Here is a 21,704-nt window from a genome sequence, read left to right as displayed (position 1 = left end):
TTTCTTTTTTTGGTCACCTAACTATGAAAAGTTACAAAATGGTCACTCAACTATTAATAATTTTTCTTTTTTGGTCTCCTGACTATATTAGATTTTTGGGTGTTTTCATTTTTACGTTAGCCAACTAGTGACCACACAAGACAAAATTGAATAGTTGGCTAACTATTTTGTCACTTTTTATAGTTGGATGACCAAAAAAGAAATTTATTAATAGTTAAATGACAATTTTATAACTTTTCATGGCTGACTGATAAAAAAAACCCATAGTTGAGTGACCTCTACCATAATTTATCCTATAATTTTACTATCATAAGCATTTTGTTGAACACATTTTTTATAAGCATACATTATAAAATGTATTAGAGTATAAATGTTTTATATTTTTACTAATATTTAATACTTTAGCTGGACTGATATTGTGACTATACATTTTATTAGAAGGATAATATTACATGGTTGCAATCACAAATTAATCTTCAATGTAACAATCCATTTTTAGTGGTATTGAAAACTGTAGTTTTGGAACTTCGTATTCTAATAATCGAGTCAGTAAATATTATTTATAATATTTACGAGTCTAGTATAATATTGTAGGACCCAAATTTTGCTCGGGTCCAACAAGCAGAGCTTTAAAACACCAAATAAGTTAACAGTCCAATTAGCACCCCATTAAACCAACCATTAACTCCATCACCCCACTTGCCACTAACTTCATCACCCTACGTGCCACTAGGGGTGTTCAGTCGGTTAACTGACCCGAAATAACATTAACCGAATTAATCGACCCTTCAAAATTTTTAACCGTTAATCGAACCGAAATTTTTTTGGTTAACCGAATTAACCGAAAATTATATATATTTTTTTATTTTTGGTTAAAATAAGTATAAAATTAACCGAATTAATCGAATTACCCGAATTACCCGAATTATCCAAATTAACCGAATTAACCAAATTATTTGTATAAAATTATATTTTTTGTATTTTTAGTTTTAGATTTTTATTTTTATTTATTAAATTATTTGTAATTTTTATAATTGAGTTGGGTACTTGGGTTAATATATATTAGATTGGGTATTTGGGTTTATGTTGGATTGGGTTTGAGTGAATAGTGGGCTATTAATATATTATAATTTTATTTATTATTTTTTGAGTTAAACCGAAAAAATTCGGTTAACCGACCGGTTTCGAACCGAATTAACCGTTAACTGAAAACTCAAAAAATTATTAACCGTCTCCCGACCGAATTAATTCGGTTAACCGACAGATTAACCGAATTCGATCGGTTAACCGAATTTTTTCGATTTTACCTGAATTTTGCACACCCCTACTTGCCACTAACTCCATCACCCCACTTGCTTGCAAAAAGAAAGAGGCAATCGGTTAGCAAACAAGTTGTAAAATTTGGCTATAAAAGCCATTCAAAACCATTGTAATCGGGTTTCTGTTTTTTGGAGAAAAAAGGAGAGAGATTCAAATACAAGAAAAAGAGAGACTTTCAATACAAGAAATACACAAGATTAATCAAAAATCAAAGCAAAAGAGGGTTTTTTTTTTTAGGTCTGGTCGCCGTATATGGTGGCGCCTACGGTGGCGCGTGGAGGTCCAGCGACTGGAGCAAGGCCGGACCGATGTTTTAGAAGGGAGGGGGAGAGTGTTTAGTATTATTATTATTATTATTGTAAGGCCCAAATTTTGCCCGGGGCCCAATAAAACCAAACCAACTTAAACCAACCTTAGCCCAACCCAAACAAAAAAAAAAATCCTAGGTGTGCCGCCCTACTGTCTGCCACCATAACCTACTCCATAGTTGGCCACCCACCCCCATTTTGTTCCACTTGCCTGCAATGGAAAAGGCAAATAAATTAAAAAAAGAACAAGTTGTAAAAGGTTAGAAAAACCTACAATCTCAATGTAATGGAGGGGATTTTGGATTCTATCTCATTTTCGGCTAAAAATAGAAGCCGAAAGCAATAGTAAAAGGGGGATCCCCATTCTTGTATGCAAGGATTTTTCAGAAATAAAAAGGAGAAAAAAACAAAAAAAGGGTTGATTTCCGATCGTATTCTCTTGGTTTTCATTTTGTTCTTTAATTTCTTTTTTATTTTTGTTTACAAATCTATTAAACGAAAGTGGGCATAAAAAATAAAAATAAAAAAGAGGAGAAGAGAGTCTTACCGGATCCACCCCGTGGCTGCGTCGTCGGAGTCCTGCTCTCCCTTCGGCACGGTGAACGACGGCGATGATAGGTTTCCGAAATCCTAGCTGAAAAGGGGGAGGGGGAGAGAACAGAGAAGCTCTCTATTCTTTTTGTTTAAAATTGGGGCTGGTAATGAAATAAAAAAAAAAGGGGGTTTTTTTGGTTTAAATGATGATGATGAAACGAAGTGTTTAGTGGAGTGGGGATGTGCATTATCCCTAAATGGGAGATTTTCTAGATTAGTCCTTCTCCTTTGCAACTCTATTCTACTAGGCCCCATTTTCTGTTTTCTTTTGTTTTTTTAATTTAGCTCTTAGATTTTGTTTGAGTTACATCTGGGTCATTTGAAACACTGCGCATAAAAGGCTGAGAATATTTCCCAGCTAGTCCCTCGTTGTTTCAGCGTGATTCATTTCGATCCTTGATGGCCTTCTTTTCATTATTTACAATATGAGTCCCTCTTCCCTTACATGTATCTCATTTTAGCTCAAATTCTAACTTTTTAATTTATCCCTTAAAGTTCATTTCTTTTTTATTTTCGGTTCCTTGACCATTTAATCTTGTTTATTTTTCATTTTTTTATTATTTTCAATATTCGCTTTTATTTTTATTTTCCTTAGTATTTTATTTACTTGCTCTTTTTAAATTCAACCCTTATATTTTATTTTATTTTCATATTTATTGATTTACTTATATTTAACGCCTTAGACTTCATTTTTTTATGTTAAATCAAATCCTTTTAGTTTCCATTCTTTTTTCTTTATTTTTATTTCACCATTGTTTTGTACTATTCTTTTGCCTTTATTTTTACATTCATGGACAACTGCTCATTGTATTATTACTATTAATATCATTATCACGTTGTCTTTTTGCTCCATCAATATTATTTGTTATTTTTGTCTTATTTGTTCTATTTATTTTATTTTTGTTTATAATTTCAAACTAAATTGTTTTGTTTATTATCTTGTTCATCTACTTATTTCTTTATTCCTTTAACTTTTTATACTAAAAAGTTCATTTATTTATGTTTTTTAGATGCTCTTGATTTTACTATTATTATTATTATTATTATTATTATTATTATTATTATTATTTAGTCCCATACTAATTTCTTTTATGAATTCTTTTAAATTTATCTTAATATATTTTTATGTACATAAGTCATTTTTCTAGAACATATTTTACTACATATTGTTTTGATTTTAAATCTCACATTTAAATACTATTTTTATATATATTCATTTGTTAACTTTAAATGGATACATCATCTCTAAAATGTTTATGCACATTATTTGACTCAAATTTCCTCCTTCGTAATCTTTATTTTAATAATTATTTATATGTTTGTAGTTTGCCCATGTTGTTTTGTATATCATGAGTGTTTTGTTGTTTTTATCGTTTTATAAGTTATTACATTACATTTGCTATTGGTACTTGGTGTTGCTATCTTAATTTTATTTATCTAGGTTTGAAAACTTGTTGGAGCTCGTACTTTGATTTGTTTCTTTGGTTATATTTTTAGCTTTCATGATTTTGATTGTTAATTTTTGGATGTGAGCTTACTGCTATTTTATGCATGTTAAGTTTATTATTATTATTATTTGTTTATTCATCTTTACACTATTTTTATTCATTAATAGAGTTCGTTATCCATGCATATCGTCTCATCTTTATAACTTCACCTTTTACTTGCAATTGACTCGTTGGGATTTTAAACTTGTTAATCTAAAATAATTATTCCAGTCAAATTAATACGTTTTGAGCTAGTTTCACAATTATTTAAAACGAATGCGATATTCGATATTTGACAATTCGTGGAATCGTGCCCTAACGTGTTGGGTTGCAATTTCTCGTTCGCTCAAAGTAATCGAATGTCTCTTCGGAATTTCACTCGTATCTTCCAAGGTGAGGCAATGGTCAATGTTTGGAAATTCGAGAAATCGTGCCCTACTGTGCTGGGTATCGATTTTTCGTTGAACCAAATAGTTGGGCATCTTTTTGTTATTTTCGAATTACAAATTTTCAAACATCGAAACAAGAAGATTTTTGGCAATGGACTCGGGTTATTCAAATGTTATTAACAAGAACCATATTTCAAAAACATTTTTAATTTTAGACAAAAGGACAGTATTTAATCGATTTGGTACCAATTTTGGGCGTAATGAGGGTGCTAATCCTTTCTCATACGTAACCGACTCCCGAGCCTATTTTCTCATGTTTTCGTAGACCAAAATCATTGTTTTAGTAAACCAAAATGTTTTATTAAAACAACCCAAATTTCTAGGTGATCCGATCACACCTAAACAAGAAAAGATTGGTGGCGACTCCATTTTCGCTCTCCAAAAAGTCGATCCATCATTTTTAAATCGAAATAAAAAAATGGTTTCGACAATTATTATTATTATTATTATTATTATTATTATGATTATTATTATTAATCTATATACTATAAATGTTTTCTTTTTTATTGTTATTAGTAGTAACTAGAGGTGATCATGGGCCGACCCGGGCCCAGACAAAATTTTTGGCCTGTATACTAGGCCCGGGTCCAGCCCGGCCCGAAATATGGGCCTAAAAATTTGTCCAAGCCCGGCCCAAAATAAAATTACTAAGCCCGAGCCCGGCCCATATTAATTTTTTTATTTCATTAAATAAAAAATTAAAAATATAATAAATCAAATATATTTAAAAACATAAAAACAAATATTAAAACAAATAAAAATAATACTAAAACAATTATTAAAACAATACATAAATTAACAATATAATAAAAAATGGTTATATTAAAATTTAAAATGATTAAAAATAAAATAAAAATATAATAATATATAATTCAGGCCGGGCCGGGCTGAGCCCGGGCCAAAAAACTCTTACCCGAGGCCCGGCCCGTTTTCTAAATGGGCCTCATTTTTTTGCCCAAGCCTATTTTTTGGGCCTATATTTTTACCCAAACCCTCCCATTTTTCTAAGGGCCTTCGGGCCGGGCGGCCCAACTCTAGTAGTAACGTAATAGTATTTTTATTATTTTATTATTATTTTTACCTTTTATTACTATTATTATTAACCTACTATTATTATTTTTATTAATATAGTATTATTTTTTATATATTGTTATTATTATTAGCATGTATATTATTATTATTAATGTGTTATTGTTATTTTCTATTTTATTATTACTTTTATTACTATTGTTTCTATTATTATTATTTTCATTACTTCCATTATTATTACCGTTATTTTCTATTATCATTAATATGTCGTTTGTTTATTATTATTATTATTTTTAACACTATTATCATCATTATATTTAAATTTTTTAAATATTATTACCATTATATTATTATTATTATTATTATTATTATTATTACTATTATTTTTATTATCCGTCCTATTTTTAAACTATTTCCTTCAATATTTTATTATACATGTGTTTATTTGCTCACTTCTGTTTAAATTAAATTTTCATTCGAATTTTCTTTGTTATTCCATTTTTTTATCTCAATATTATTTTTTTCAAGTAAAGGCAATATTCGGTAATTGAAAATTCGAGAAATCGTGTCCTAACGTACTGAGTTTCGTTTTTCGTTTGATCTAAGTAACCGGTTATCCTTTTAAATTAAAATACATGAGTTTTAAATAAAATAAAGGCAATATCCCGTATTTAGAAATTCGAATAGTCGTGCCCTAACGTATTGGGTTTCAATTTTTTCATTTGATCTAAATATCCAAATATCCTTTTTAAAATTTAAATACATGAGTTTTAAATGAAATAGAAGGCAAGCTCATACTCGAGGGTCGAGGTGTTATGTCCTAACGTACTGGATATAACGTTTTACCTTGAGATGAAACGGTCCTTGACATGCGTTTCAATTCATCCAAATACCTTAAAAAAGCATTAACACTAAGAGAGATCGTATTTTAAACTCTTGTCAAATTTTCAATTTTCAACATTAAAACACTGAAAAATCAATTAGGTACCAAATTTGGGCGTGACGAGGGTGATAACCCTTCCTCGCATGTAATCGACTTCTGAGCCCGTTTTTCGAATTTCGTAGACCCAAAATCATTGTTTTACTAAATTAAAATGTTTTATTAAAATGGTCAATCTCAAGGTGATCCGACCACACCTCGAAAAAAGATCGGTGGCGACTCTAAACTTTTGTTTTAAAAAGTCGATTCCCGTTTTTCAAAAAATAGTTTCGACAAATATTATATTGATTTTTGATCCTATAATTTTAATGAATGATTAGTAATTAAGGTATAAGAACTAAATCGTAAAAGTTAATTGCTATGGAATTTTATTTGGTTAAAGGACCAAATAAACTATTAGACCTATTATTTTATATAGATAATTATGATTACTGATAATTAAACAAAGCTTAATTAGTTTAATCTTTAATTAATTAGTGTTAATTATGGTATATAAGTTAAAATAAAAAGAAAAGATGACATTGTCATCATATTTTCATCTTTTCCTCTCCTCTTTGATCGTCCATAGCTAAGGAAAGTTAAGGTTTGAGTTTTAAAGGTTTGATCTTCAAATTGGTAAGTGATTTTCAACATATTTCTTATAATTTTTATATTTTTAAGATCGCGATAACTTAATTCAACTAACTCGCACTTTATTGCTCAAAATTGTTTAAGATTTTAAAAGTTTCTATTGATGAATCTTAAAGCTTTTGAGTACTAAATTGTTAGATTTGAAGCTTAGATATGAAAAAAGACTAATTTGTAAACTGAAAATTGATTAGTTTTGAGTTTAGGGACTAAAATGTAACTATTTAGAAATTGTCGTGGAATTTCTATAATTATGAATTTTAGAGAGTTATAAATGGATGAAATTGCAAAATGGATTGAAAAACAAAGCTTAAATGAGATAGATACTATAGTTTCGGTTTTAGGGACTAAATTGAATAAAATGTGAAACTTTAGAGAAGTTGTGAAAGATAAAATTAAGTTTTCATATGCATAGAATTAAATGTTTTAAGATAATTGGAACTGAAATTTTGAAATGAATTATTATATAGATCAAGAATTAAATCAACCAAAAGATAAATGTGGAAAAGAAAAAATTGCGAAGTAGTCCCCTGAGTCGTACTTGTTGCTTTTTTGTTTAGATAAGTTCGTATGTGATTTCCCTTGTTAATACATATTATTGTTGTGTTAATTATTACTTGTGAGTTGAGTTGTTTTAAAATGGCAATTGTTCATATTGAAGGGACTAAATTGCAAGGTACAGTATATGTGCCTAGAGTGAATAATTAGATGATATGGAATGAATATGGATTTTTATAATGATGAAAAGGATACGAGGATTGATTTAAGGCTCGTGTGAACTTAGTAAATGATTAAGATACGAATGACATGCCATTAGGGTCTAAAGGGTAACAAGTACTAGTACCAATGGTTGAGATGCTACATGTGTTGCGGATTCTGCACAACTCGTGTGAGCAGCATCGTATAAAGTTCAAAGTTCTGATTCACAGCTCATGTGAGCTAGGGGTGAGCATTCGATCGAATCAAATCGAAAATTTTCGAGTTAATCGAGTTTTTGAATCTTATTTTATCATCCTAACTTTATTTGAAATTTTCTCGAATCGAGTCGAGTAAGATGGAATTCAAATCGAATCGAATCGAATATATTTGTTCGAGTTAAATTTAAAAAAAAAATAACTTGCGTTTTTTATTTTTATGTAATTTTTTAAAAAAAATATTTTTCTTTAAAGTTTTTAAACATGAACCAATTACATAAGGATAAAAATCATAAGAGAATTTACTAATTACAACTTGAGCCAATAATACAAAATTAATTAACTAAGTTTTAAAAAAATTTCTTATAAATTAGTAAACCCCTAACTGCTGTAGGGTTTTCTTCTTCAATCGTTGAAGAAAAATTAGCTAATTCATAAGGATAAAAATCATAAGAGAATTTACTAATTACAACTTGAGCCAATAATACAAAATTAATTAACTAAGTTTTAAAAAAATTTCTTATAAATTAGTAAACCCCTAACTGCTGTAGGTTTTTTCTTCTTCAATCATTGAAGAAAAATTAGCTAATTCATAAGGATAAAAATCATACGAGAATTTACTAATTACAACTTGAACCAGTAATACAAAATTAATTAACTAAGTTTTAAAAAAAATTCTTACAAATTAGTAAACCCCTAGGAAACAGTAATATCCTTATGAATTAATAATTTCTTAATTTAAACATTGTAAAACTCTAACGAGAAAATCATACGAGTTTCAAGAAATAAAGCTTCAATCAAACTGTAAAAATTGATGTGAGGTACTTTTACTTCTTTAGATAACACTTACTAACACATTACAACAGTTTTTTTTCCAGTAGATTCATCAACTAAATCCAGATAAAAAAAAATCATATGGGTCTGGGTTTTCCCTTTCCAGAAGTAAATCCAGATAAAAACCATTGAATCAAAACAAGTCTTCAAGATTTTGTTTTCCCTTTCTAAATGGTAAATCCCCACAAATTCAGTTTCTTTTTCCCTAAATGAATTGTAACCTTCTCCACAACAGCAAACAGGTAAATGGAGAAGGAAAATAGAGCGAGCCAAAAATCATTCAATGGAGCGAAAGCGAAACTGAAACAGATGCAAATAGAGCGAAAATAATTCAATAATTCACAAATGTTTCAAGAGTCAAGACAAACCTTAAAGATGCAAAAAATTCGAGCTTAAAATGGAAGAGAACAAAGTGCCTCTGTCAGAAGGAACAACAGCTTGATTTGGAGGTAAGGACTAAGGATTTTGATTTGAAGCTTTGAATGAAATAGAAGAAGAAGAAGGAAGAACCGAAGAAGTGTTTATTTTAGGGTTTTTTTGAGAAAAATAAATTTTAAAATTTGATTTTCGTGGAAATGGTATGGATGCTGTTTGGAGAGAATAAGAAAATTGATTTGGGGTTTGGTTTGGACTTTGGAAGATGGAATTGGCTGGGGCATGACATGGGGGTTTGATTTGGGGGAGGAATTGGGTTTTGGAAAATAAAGTTTTGGGCAGACGGGCTTGGGGTTGGGGTGGGGAAATGGGATTAAATAAAATATTTGGGCTTAGGGGTAATTGAGTTAAGTAATTAGTAAAAGCCTAAAATTTAAAAAAATATAGTTTATATTCAGTTTATTTGAATTATTCGAGTTATTCGAATTCGAGAAAACTCGACTTGAACTCGAAATTCGAAAAAAAAATTAGAGTTGATTCGATTAATTCGATTAACTCGATTAACTCGATTCGAATAATTCGAAATTCGAATTTTTTCGATTTTTTTGAATCGAATCGAATTTTGCTCACCCCTAATGTGAGCAATATATTTCATAGCTCGTGTGAGCAATTTAAGTCTCGTGTATCCGAGGTTAATTTACTATAGTTCTTCGAGTGAAAACAGTAACTAAATGAAGTTGAATCGAATGGCAATGTCAAAGGTGAAACCAATGGTTATATGTATGAAATGCTAAGTTTATATAAAATTTTTAAAAATTTAATTTAGTAAAGGTAAAATTACAATTTTTCCCCTAAAAGTGATAAAAATGTGATTTAATCATTTGAAAATTATAAAGATATAGGCTATTAAAATGATGAAATTGCATTCTTACTATTGTAAAAATTACAATTTAATTTTGGCCCCCCTTAAAAAAAATTTTGGCTTCACCCCTGCTTATGTTATGTGATTTCATTTACTTATAATATTTAATGTCAAGGCAAGTTAAATCGATTTCTTTACAAACTTAATAAGCATCCAAAAATCCCTACCATTATTCTGCTTTTCTTTTTTGTAGATTGTTTGTTGTCGAACACATTGAGTGGATCACGTCAAAGCTCACACTATCCACTATTTGATTTGGTAGAGTTTTGATCATTTTGTGTCGGTTAGATGTGGCATGTACTTAGGTGGTTGTATTGGTCCAACATGAATGGCTATATGTCTTGTACATAGGTGTAGTTGTGGATATGTTGGTTTTGATACTTGTCACTTTAGTCTTTATATGACTTTTGGTACTAATATGGTTGTAATGGTTATGAATGTGTATGTAGTTATTTTGGTATGCCTTAATTGTTTAGATGAATTGTAACACCCCCTAACCCTAAACTGTTGCCGGAACAAGGTTAGGGGGTGTTACAGTTGTTGGTATCAGAGTTGTTAGGTTTAGCCGATTCTCGGCCTAAATCGAGCTCGGAATTGAGTCTAGAAATACATGCCACTTTTGAGTCAAAATTGAGTCGAGATTTTTGGATGCTGAACTATTTGTTTGTTTCTATTTTATAGATTAAAGATGTTGTTGAAACCAGTTTTTGTTATGAAAACGGGGTCGACATTTATTTTGAAAAGGAAAGCGAAAGATGGGAGTCGCCACCAATCCTTTTTTATGAGGTGTGATCGGGTCACCTTTTGATTGATCATTTTAATAAAACGTTTTGGTTTACTAAAATAACAATTGTGGTATACGAAATTCGAGAAAACAGGTTCGGGAGTCAGTTACGTACGAAGAAAGATTAGCACATTCGTAACACCCAAAATTGGTACCTTATTGATTAATTAATGTCTTAATATTAAAAGTTGAAAACCTAAAAAGAATTTAAAATACGATCCTCCTTTTTTATGAATGTTGATAAAAAACGATTGAATGAATTAAAACTAGCATCAAAGGCCCTCTCGTTTCGAGACAAAAAAATGTCACATCCCGTAAGTTAGGACACGACATTTGAACCCTCTAAAGTAAGCTTGCCTCTTAATTGTTTTATTTAAAATTTGTGCTTTGATCTTTAGAAAGATATTCGGTTATTTAGATCCAACAAAAAAGATCGAAACCCCGTAAGTTAGGGTACGGTCTTCTTGAGTTTCTAAACGCGGAAATTTGCCTTTATTTTTCACTAAAAATCATGTATTTTGAAATTTAAAAGGATATTTTGCTATTTTGGTTTAACGAAAAAATCGAAACCCCGTGAGTTAGGGTACGATTTCTCGAATTCCCAAAATACGAAATGTTGCCTTATTATTAAATATCTTTGAGAAATAGCAAGTGTAATAATCGGACAAAACGTAATTTCTTATTTAAAACAATAATTTGGATAAAATTGTTGCGCTAAATAACCAAAATATAAATACGTTAACAAAACGATTCACGATATCACATGATATACTAGATTTTGACACTAATATGGACAATCAAAAGAAAGAATAATAAGACAAAGTAACTAATGAGATGAATAATAACGACAATAATGATGATAATACAAAAAAAAAAAAAGGTAATAAAGGTGATAATAATAATAGAATCTAAATCTTGGGGTAATGAATAAATAAATGAAAGGGGTAATAAAATGAAAATGTGAGAGGGTCGGATATAAACAACAAAATAAAAGAGATGTTAAGTGAACAAATGAAAATCAATAAAAGTTTAAGTAATTAGATAAAACAAAAGTTTGAAAACAGGCAAGTAAATAAGAAAAATATAAAATAAAATAAAATAAAATAAAATAAAACAAAAGGGAATAATAATAATAATGACAAACAAAATGGGCAAATAGGTAAATTTTAGAAGTATGAAGGTTCATGATTCAACAAATATTACTGTCAAAATATTGACCTTACTATCTTATTGCATAAACAAGTGAAATAATAAATGCATATTTAAAGGGTAATAAAATAATAGGCAAATGGAGTAAACATACTTATTTTAAGTTTAAACATTTTTAAAGGTAAGAAACCAAGAATCTAATAATATTTTTTAAGTGAGCAGTAAAGAAATCGATCAATAAAAAACAAAACAGAATTGAAAGTTAATCGATGAAATCCGAAATTAAATGGACAACGAATTTAAGGGCTAAAATAGAGTTTAGGTGAGACTTAAGAGATAAAGTTTTAAAATAAGAAACTAATGAAACCAAAATAGAGGGCCAAAGCGACTTCCGCTAAAAAAAACTAGGGGGTAAGCATGAAATTATCCCTCCCTCACTCCCTAAGTGTGTTGTTTAAACAAGCTATAAGGCCAAAATTTCGAGAAAGAAAAAAAAAACCTTATGCTTGTTTTGTTTCAAAAAGTAAAAAGCAAAAAGCAAAAAAAAAACATTCTCTGTTTCTGGGCATAGTTCTTGGGTCTGGCCAAGGTCTGCCAGCCATCCACCATCTTTAGCAACGGTGACCACCACCGGTGGTGGCTTGAAAGACACTCAAAGCCCGATCTAAACCCCTTTTTCAAATGGAAACAGATCTAAGACCGAAAAAAATGACCGAGCTCCTAAACTCTTTCAAAGGGAACAGCTTCTCGACTTTCAACCTCCTCCGCTGTGGCTCTAACCGGATCCCCAAGGATCCGTCGGCTTTGGACCGGAGAAGCGTACGCCGACTAAGTCGACACTGAGCAGCAGGTAAAAACCTTATCTTTTTTTGTATTTGAGTAATAGATTCAAAATAAAATAAGGAGTAAAAAATAAGAACAAAGGATGAACAAAATAAACCACCTTCAAGTGTATTTGATTTCTTTGTATTAAAATTTTGTCTCTCTATCTGTAAAAAAAAATACATTCATCTTTCGTGGCTTTTATAGCCGAAAGGAAAATAAGAAAAATATACATTTTGTTCTTTTTTGCTGTCATTTCTGTTATTTTTTTCTTGTCCTTTTTGTTGTTGTTTGCTGCTGTCTTTTTCTGCAGATACGAAGGTAGGGGTTAGCTGGGCGTACGGAGGCCGTACGTGGGAGCGCCGACGTGGAGGTGGAGGCGTGCCTGGGAGTGGCAGCAACAGCTGGTAGGGCTCCTTTTACTGAACATTGGTTTAATTCGGGACTGGTATTTTAGTTGGGTCTGGTTTTAATAATATTGGGTCATATTTTGTTATTGGGTTATGGACTTTGGACTTGGACTTTATTATTTATTAGTTCGGTTTATTATTGTTTTGTATTTTGGTTTTGGTGTGGTCCCGAGCAAATTGACCCGTTTACAGATGTCAGATGAAAAAATAGAAGATACAGATCAGGAAATGTATACTGGTGATGAAGAGTCGTATGGACTAGATGATACTGAGTCGGTAACACCTAGCATAAATTCTGTAAGAAATCAACTACCTAGAGTTAACAGAGGAAATGATAGAGATGATTATGATATATTAAGAGTGATAGTTGATGCCTTACAAATAGTAGTGGGAACTATTCCTGCTATGACCTCTGCACTTGTTCAAAGACGGGCCCCGATAAAAGAATTGAAGAATTATGGTGCCACAGAATTTATGGGTCTGAAAGGAGCCGATCCATCAACTGCTGAAAATTGGATGGAATCGACTAAGAGAATTTTACAACAATTGGAATGTACCCTTCGAGAGTGTTTGATTTGTGTTGTATCGTTGCTACAAGGGGAAACTTATCTATGGTGGGAATCAGTGGTACCACATTTACCAGAAGATCAGATAACATGAGACCTATTTCAGAAGGAATTTCAAAAGAAATATGTTGGAGAGATGTATACTGAAGACAAGAAGCAAGAGTTTTTAATGCTGCAGTAGGATGACATGTTAGTTATAGATTATGAGAGAGAGTTTTCAAGACTCAGCAAATATGCCTCCAAGTTTATTCCAACCGAAGCAGATAGTTGTAAAAGATTTTACGGGGATTGCGGGATGAAATCAAGGTACAGTTAGTATCTCATCGTATTACTGAGTTCGTAGATTTGATTGAGCAAGCTAAAATGGTAGAGCAAGTGTTGGGTCTTGACAAAAAGACTAAAAGTGCCAGGGTAACTGGGAAACATGCGGGAACTACCAACTCAAATCCGCAGCCAAAAAGATCAAAAGAATCTCAAGGAGGATGGAGATCTAGTTTTAGATCTGATAGAGGCGGTAGAAGCAGAGGGAGACAAACAACAGTATCTATTAGCAGTGTGAGAGGTCCTTCTCGGGAAATAGAAATTACAGACTGTCAGTGTAACCCCCTAAGCCGTCACCGGAATAGGGCTACGAGGCATTACCGGACTTATACACAAACATTTATACAAAATCGAGTCATAAACTTTACATTTCAATGAATTCTTATCAAATTTCATCTTAAAGTCCTTAAAATTGGCCTACGGGGCCCTATATATGTTTTAGAAGTGATTCGAAACTAAACTGACAACTTTAGAAATTTTTTCTTGAAGATAGGGGCACATGCTCGTGTGGCCTGCCCATGGGCAGATTCTGACTTTTCCACACGGCCTGGGCACACGTCCATGTGATTTGGCCGTGTGAAAACATAAATTTTTGACCATTTTAAAACTATTTTCACATACTAAACACACCCTATTCATGCCAAAAACATTTACTTGTATATCTTAATCAAATAACATTCTTTTTATCCATTTCTTGTACTTAAATACAATTATACACTAATAGAATCCAACCAATCAATTATTTCAAGCCAAAACATGTATAATTCATTTTCCAATCACAAAACATCACATTCAACATAGTTTGCATGCTTAATTATTCATATAATTACATTACTAAATCAAATCCTATACATGCCATATAAATAAAAAATTTGTTTAACAAAATCTACCGGAGTAAATCTGGATAGTGTGATCCTTGTTGTAGATCCGATCCTCCGTATGTATATAAGTCAATCTACAAAACAAATAACATACACAAGTAAGCTTATAGAAGCTTAGTAAGCTCATAGGCATAATTTCACAAATCTTACCAAATATTGTACACAATCATATATTTATTAGCTTATCTAATTCATCCTGCAAATCACAATTTCATAATAAACTCGTTTGAATAATTTCTATGTTGCTATTCACGAACTTAATTCTTTTGGGCCCATTTCTTATTTATTTCCATTGTCAAATTAAGGAACAATAATGGGATTGAGTGCTTCATTATCACATTGCCATAGTAAACTATGAACTTTCACATTGTCACACATCACACACCGAAGCCATAGCCTTGCCATGGTCTTACACGGAACACATATCATATCGATGCCATATCCCAGATATGGTCTTATACGGAATCACATTATCACAACACACCGAAGCCATAGCGTAGCTATGGTCTTATACGGAAACACGAATCACATTGTACCGATGCCATAGCCCGACTATGGTCTTATACGGAATCATATATCACATCTTTTTCGTCAATTCATTATAGTCATAAAATGAAAGCACTCAAACCACTGTTCCAACTAATTTGTTCTTTAAGTTACACATTATTCATTAGTTAATACAATTTGATAATATTCATCTACAATAAAAAACTTTAACAATCATAATATTTTCATATCAAACATTGAACTTTGCCATATGAACTTACCTGGGCTAATTTGCAAAAGTCGTAGAAATTAAATGACTATTCTTGAATTTTTTCCTTTCTACGATTCACTTCCTTTTCTTGAACTATAATTATAAAATCATTCCTTCATTAGCATCTATTTCAATTCCATTCTATTTCACAATTTATACCCTTAATTTTAAAAATTACACAATTACCCCAAACTTTTCAATTTTTACAATTTAGTCCCTGTTCAATTCATTCATAAATTAAACTAATTCCTTTCAAATATAGTTTTATCTAAACCATACAAACTACTTCACAGCCTTTGACATTCCAAGATTCAACACAAAACTCTAATTCCAACAACTTTCACAATTAGGTCTTAAAATAAATTTCTATGCAAATCTCTTCATAAAATCATCATATAATGAAATTAAAACCTTAATTCCATGATAAATCATCATAAAATTTCAGCACTTACTCATGGTAACTTTCTAAAATATTCATAAAAGCAAAAACTAATGAATTAGATATTAGGACCTAACTGTGAAAGTCTCAAAATCACAAAAATTACAAGAAATAATCAAGAATTAAGCTGACATGTAATAAAATATGAAAGACCAGCTTAAAAGAAACCTTCAATGGTGTTTTTTCTGGAGAAGATGAAGAAAAATGAAGAAAACTCTAGATTTTACCTAATATATCATATTTTACAATTTAATTTTTACCCTATTTCCAATTTTGCCCCTTGTTCACACTTGATTTTTATTTTTCCTACACACTCATGCCGTCCAGCCTAATAATATGTGTTTAATTGCCTATTTAGTCCTCCTTTAATTATTACTAGAGCTATTTAATCATATTTCACAATTTTGTACTTAATTCAATTTAGTCCTTTTTACCCAATTGACTACTGAAACCTTAAAATTTCTTAAGGAAACTTTAATACTAACTTACTAACACTCCATAAATATTTATAAAAATATTTATGGCTTATTTTATGATTTTGAGGTCTTGATACCTCGTTTTTATTTTATTTAATCTACAAATTTCTTTTAATTCATAATTTCACTAATTCGAAATCATTTCTAAAACCACACTTAACTTTTACTTACTAATATCTAAACTCATGTGTCAGATTTAGTGATCTCAAATTACTATTCCGATATCACTGAAATTTGGGCCGTTACAGTCAGCATTGCGGAAAGAAACATAGGGGAATGCTGGAAATTAACTAGAGGCTGCTTCAGATGTGGTTCTATCGATCATTTCATTAGAGACTGCCTAAAAACTGATAGTGCTGCACCAGTAACATCACAGAGATCAGTATCTACAGCTAGAGGCAGGGGATCTAGTAGAGGTGTTCGATTTCTAGAAGAGGTGGAGTTAAGAGAAGCAGTGACATTGTTACCCAGCAGTATGAAGCCAGAGTACTAGCCAGAGCTTATATGGTCAGAACTCGTGAAGAAGGCGTTGCTCATGATGTGGTAACATGTATATTTCTATTATATTCTTAGTCTGTTCATGTTTTAATTGATCCTGGATCTTTACGTTCCTATATTAATTCAAAATTAGTTGAGTCAGGGAAATTAAAATCTGAAATGTTTAGAGTGTCTATTGAGGTGTCGAGTTTGTTAGGGCAAACAGTGTTAGTGAACCAAGTCTGTCCAAGATGCCCGTTGATTATACAGAATAAAACTTTTCGGTTGACTTGTTGATTATGCCATTTGGGGATTTTGATATAATACTAAGAATGGATTGGTTATCAGAACATGGAGTGATTTTGGACTGCTATAAAAAGAGATTCAGCATTTAGACAGAGAGTGAAGATTGGGTTAAAGTAAATGGTATTCGTACTAGTGGGCCAGCACAAATTGTTTTAGCAATAAAGGCTAATAAATTACTTCAGCAGGGTTGTTCAGTATATTTGGCATTGTTATTAATTCAGATTCAGTTGGAAGCTAGTGCGGTAAAATTCAGACAGTTTGGAAGTTTCCTAATGTATTTCTTGAAGAATTATTGGGTTTACCACCAGATAGGGAAGTCGAGTTCACTATTGAGGTTTATCCGAGCATAGCACCAATCTCTATACCTCCGTATCGAATCTCACCTACAGAGTTAAAAGTGCTGAAGATACAGTTGCAAGACTTATTAGATCGTGGTTTTATTCGACCGAGCATATCACCGTGGGGAGCTCTAGTGTTATTTGTTAAAAACAAAAATGGATCAATGCGGCTTTGTATCGATTATCGATAGTTGAACAAGATAACCATCAAGAATAAATATCCATTACCTCGCATTGACGATTTGTTTGATAAGTTGAGAGGAGCTTTTGTATTCTAGAAGATTGACTTAAGGTCAAGTTACTATTAGTTGAAGGTAAAAGAAAGTGATGTACTGAAAATAACTTTCCGTATGAGGTATGGCCACTATGAGTTCTTAGTAATGCTATTCAGGTTGACAAATGCTTCAGCTGCTTTTATGGATCTCATGAATCGTATCTTTCAACCATATTTAGACCAGTTTGTAGTAGTTTTTATTGATGATATATTGGTTTATTCGAAGTCAGAGTTAGAGTATGATTAGCATCTCAAGATTGTACTACAGATATTGCGGGAAAAACAGTTGTATAGAAAGCTCATCAAATGTGAATTTTAGTTGTCAGAGGTTGTATTTCTGGGACATGTAGTTTCTGCAGATGGAATCTGAGTTGATCTAAAGAAGATTGAAGTGATTGTACAGTGGAAACCACCAAGAAACGTATCAGAGGTACATAGTTATCTTAGTTTAGCTGAGTATTATAGAAGATTTGTACATGGATTTTCGAAGATAGCTTTGCTGATGACCAAGCTGCTACAAAAAAATGTACCGTTTGTGTTGGATTATCAGTGCCAAGAAAGTTTTGAAAAGTTAAAGCAAATGTTAACAGATGCACCAGTTCTAACATTACCAGAGTCGGGAAAAGATTTTGTAGTGTATAGTGATGCTTCTTTGAGTGGTTTGGGTTGTGTACTAATGCAGGATGAAAAAGTAATAGCCTATGCATCTCGTCAATTGAAGCCACACGAACGTAACTATCCAACTCATGATTTGGAACTAGCAGCTGTGATTTTTGCTTGAAGATTTGGAGACATTATTTGTATGGTGAGAAATGCTACATCTATACCGATCATAAAAGTTTGAAATATCTCCTCTCCCAAAAAAAATTGAACTTAAGACAAAGGCGGCGGATAAAGCTCCTAAAATATTATGATTGTGTTGTAGATTACCATTCGGGAAAAGCTAATGTTGTAGCTGATGCACTAAGTAGAAAAGCTGCAATTGAATTAAGACCAATGTTTGCACAACTCAGTATCAGTGATGATGGGAGTCTTTTGGCCGAGTTGAGAGTAAAGCCGATAATATTTGATCAGATTAGATCAACACAGCTAGAAGAAAATAAGTTGATGAGGAAAAGAGAAATGGTACAGAAGGATTTAGTAGAAAATTTCAGTGTTGATGATCATGGTTGTTTGAGATTCCAAAATCGGATTTGTATTCCAGCTACTTCCGAGGTTAAAAAGTTAATTCTTCTAGAAGCTCACGATAGTCTATTTTCCTTACACCCTGGAGGCAAGAAAATGTATCGTGATTTACGAGAATTATATTGGTGGCCTGGAATGAAAAGGGACATAGTTGAGTATGTTAGTAAATGTTTGACATGTCAGTGGGTAAAAGCAGAACATCAGATTCCTACTGGACTACTTCAGCCTATTAGTATTCCTGAGTGGAAATAGGATCATATCACGATGGATTTCGTTACGGGATTACCACTATTAGCAAGCAAAAAGAATGCCATTTGAGTGATAGTTGATAAACTTACCAAGTCAACACACTTCATAGCTGTCAGAACTGATTGATCATTGCAAAAACTAGCTGAAATATATATTCAGGAAATTGTGAGATTACATGGTATTCCAATATTGATAATTTCAGATCGTGATCTTCGGTTTACATCGAGATTTTAGAGGCAATTACATGATTCGTTGGGTACACGACTTAGTTTTAGTACTGCATTTCATCCGCAAACTGACGGGCAGTCAGAGTGAGTAATTCAAATATTAGAGGATATGCTTCGGGCTTGTATCATCAATTTTGAATCAGGTTGGGAATGTTATTTACCATTAGCTAAATTTGTTTACAATAATAGTTTCCAATCAAATATTCAAATGGCCCCGTATGAAGCATTATATGGTCGAAAGTGTAGATCACCAGTGTGTTAGACAGAATTGAATGAAAGAAAAGTGATTGGACCGGAATTAATTTAAGAAACGGAGGAGATAGTTAAGAAGATCCAGGAAATATTAAAGGCAGCCTTTGATAAACAGAAATCTTATACCGATTTGAAGTGTCGAGACATTGAGTATTCAGTCGGAGACAAATTATTTCTTAAAGTCTCTCCTTAGAAAAATATTGAGATCTGGCCGAAAAGGAAAATTAAGCCTTCGTTACATTGGGCCGTACGAGGTTATAGAAAGAATCAGACCAGTCACTTATCGGTTAGCTTTACCTCCAGAACTACAGAAAATTCATGATGTTTTTCATGTTTCTATACTTCGAAGATATAGATCGGATCCTTCTCATATAATTTCTACTGAAGATATTAAAGTTCAACCTAATTTGTCCTATGAAAAAGAGCTGGTTCAAATTTTAGCACGAAAGGTAAAGGAATTAAGAAATAAACGAGTTCCCTTAGTAAAATTTTTATAGAGGAGTCATAGTGTAGAAGAAGCGACTTGGGAACCAGAAGAAACGATGAAAGTACAATATCCTCATCTCTTCTCAGGTAAATTTGGAGGACGAAATTTATTAAGGGGGGAGAAATATAATGACCCAAAATTCACGGGCACCGGAAAAGTGAGTTATAGGGCCTCCGTCTTAGTAAATCGAGTCATAAATAATTATTATAAATAATTATGAGTTTAGTCGAGTGCTTAATTAGGATTTAATTAAGTGAGTTTAGCCTAATTTAATGTAAATAGTAAAAATGACTAAATTGAAATTTAAGAAGAAATTGAATAGAAACTTAAGTATTTAATATGAATTAATGTTGTATTAATCAGTGTAAATTATTGTTATTTTCGTAGCTAACAAAGAACCCAAGGCATTGGCATCGAAGGGAAAGGAGAAAGCTATCGAGGACTAAATAGGAGATTTACGATTTGTATTACTATAATTCAAATTTAGTTATTATTTATTTTTGAATTTAAATTTATGTGTATGGTAAGTGAAATATAAAGTAAGTATTATTATTAAGTTGAAAGAAATTCAATTGAATGATGAATATATGTGTGGAATTGAATTGAATATTGACTTGAAAATGGAAAAGTGAATTTTGAATTGAATTGTGATTGAAAGTGAAAAAGTGCAATTGAATTGAAATGTGAATTTGGAGACCCTATTAACTAGTAGGGCTGAGTCAGATATAGTTGTCATGCCATAGGATTAGAAGTGTTGAGGGATACTTCAACCTCGAGTCGATGAGACACTGGGTGTCACTATTTTACTTCGGATAGATTCGATGAGGTATTGGGTACCATTTTACTTCGGCTAGGTCGATGAGACACTGGGTATCACTTTATTGCTTCGAACTATCCGATGAGGCACTAGGTGCCATTCTGGTGTGTTGGTTGGATCCGTGTATCTGCCAGGGTCCAAATCTTGTTAATAAGAATAAATGATGTGAAAAAGAAAAATTGAATAGAAATGAAAAATTGATGCATATAAGTGATATCTGATGAAATTGAGAAATGAGAATGAAATGGATAAATCAAATGTTTCAAAGGTTATTAGTACCTAATTGTTATGATATTTGGTTGTTATTTGGTTAAATTGAATTGTTATTGATATGGAATGAAAGTAGTGTATAAATTAATGTAATATGTGTTCATGTATTATATGATTGATTATGTGAAAATTTATTTGGTTATTTATAATTTGAATTATAGTAATACCACTGAGTATAAAATACTCAGCGTACGGTTGTTTCCATGCGCAGATCAGTAGGTGTTCAGAGTCTCGGTTCAGCATCTAGGCGATCCTGACTCCAGCGCAAAACTCGGTGATGTGTTCTTCTTTTGGTAAAAGTGGCATGTATATAGGTGTTATTTTAATCACTTTAAAATGCTATATAATTTTTGTTGTAAAGAATGGTATTTGGTATTTTGGTGTTTAAACTAATGAAATGGTATGAAAAGTTACATGA

General features: G+C 31.6%; 1 long non-coding RNA gene across 2 annotated transcripts; it reads left to right on the top strand.

Annotated features, from left to right (window-relative positions):
- Positions 1–12,054: 12,054 nt before the first annotated feature.
- LOC128295194 (uncharacterized) lies at positions 12,055–21,704 on the top strand. 2 transcript variants are annotated; one of them, XR_008285535.1, is made up of 2 exons: positions 12,055–12,961; positions 21,498–21,704. It is a non-coding gene; the product is annotated as an uncharacterized LOC128295194 (long non-coding RNA). The 2 variants fall into 2 exon arrangements; XR_008285534.1 differs by lacking the exon at positions 21,498–21,704 and adding an exon at positions 13,157–14,253.

This window comes from Gossypium arboreum, chromosome 7 (assembly GCF_025698485.1).
Source record: "Gossypium arboreum isolate Shixiya-1 chromosome 7, ASM2569848v2, whole genome shotgun sequence".
NCBI classification, from domain to species: Eukaryota; Viridiplantae; Streptophyta; class Magnoliopsida; order Malvales; family Malvaceae; genus Gossypium; species Gossypium arboreum.
This window is presented reverse-complemented; position numbering and strand designations above follow the sequence as displayed.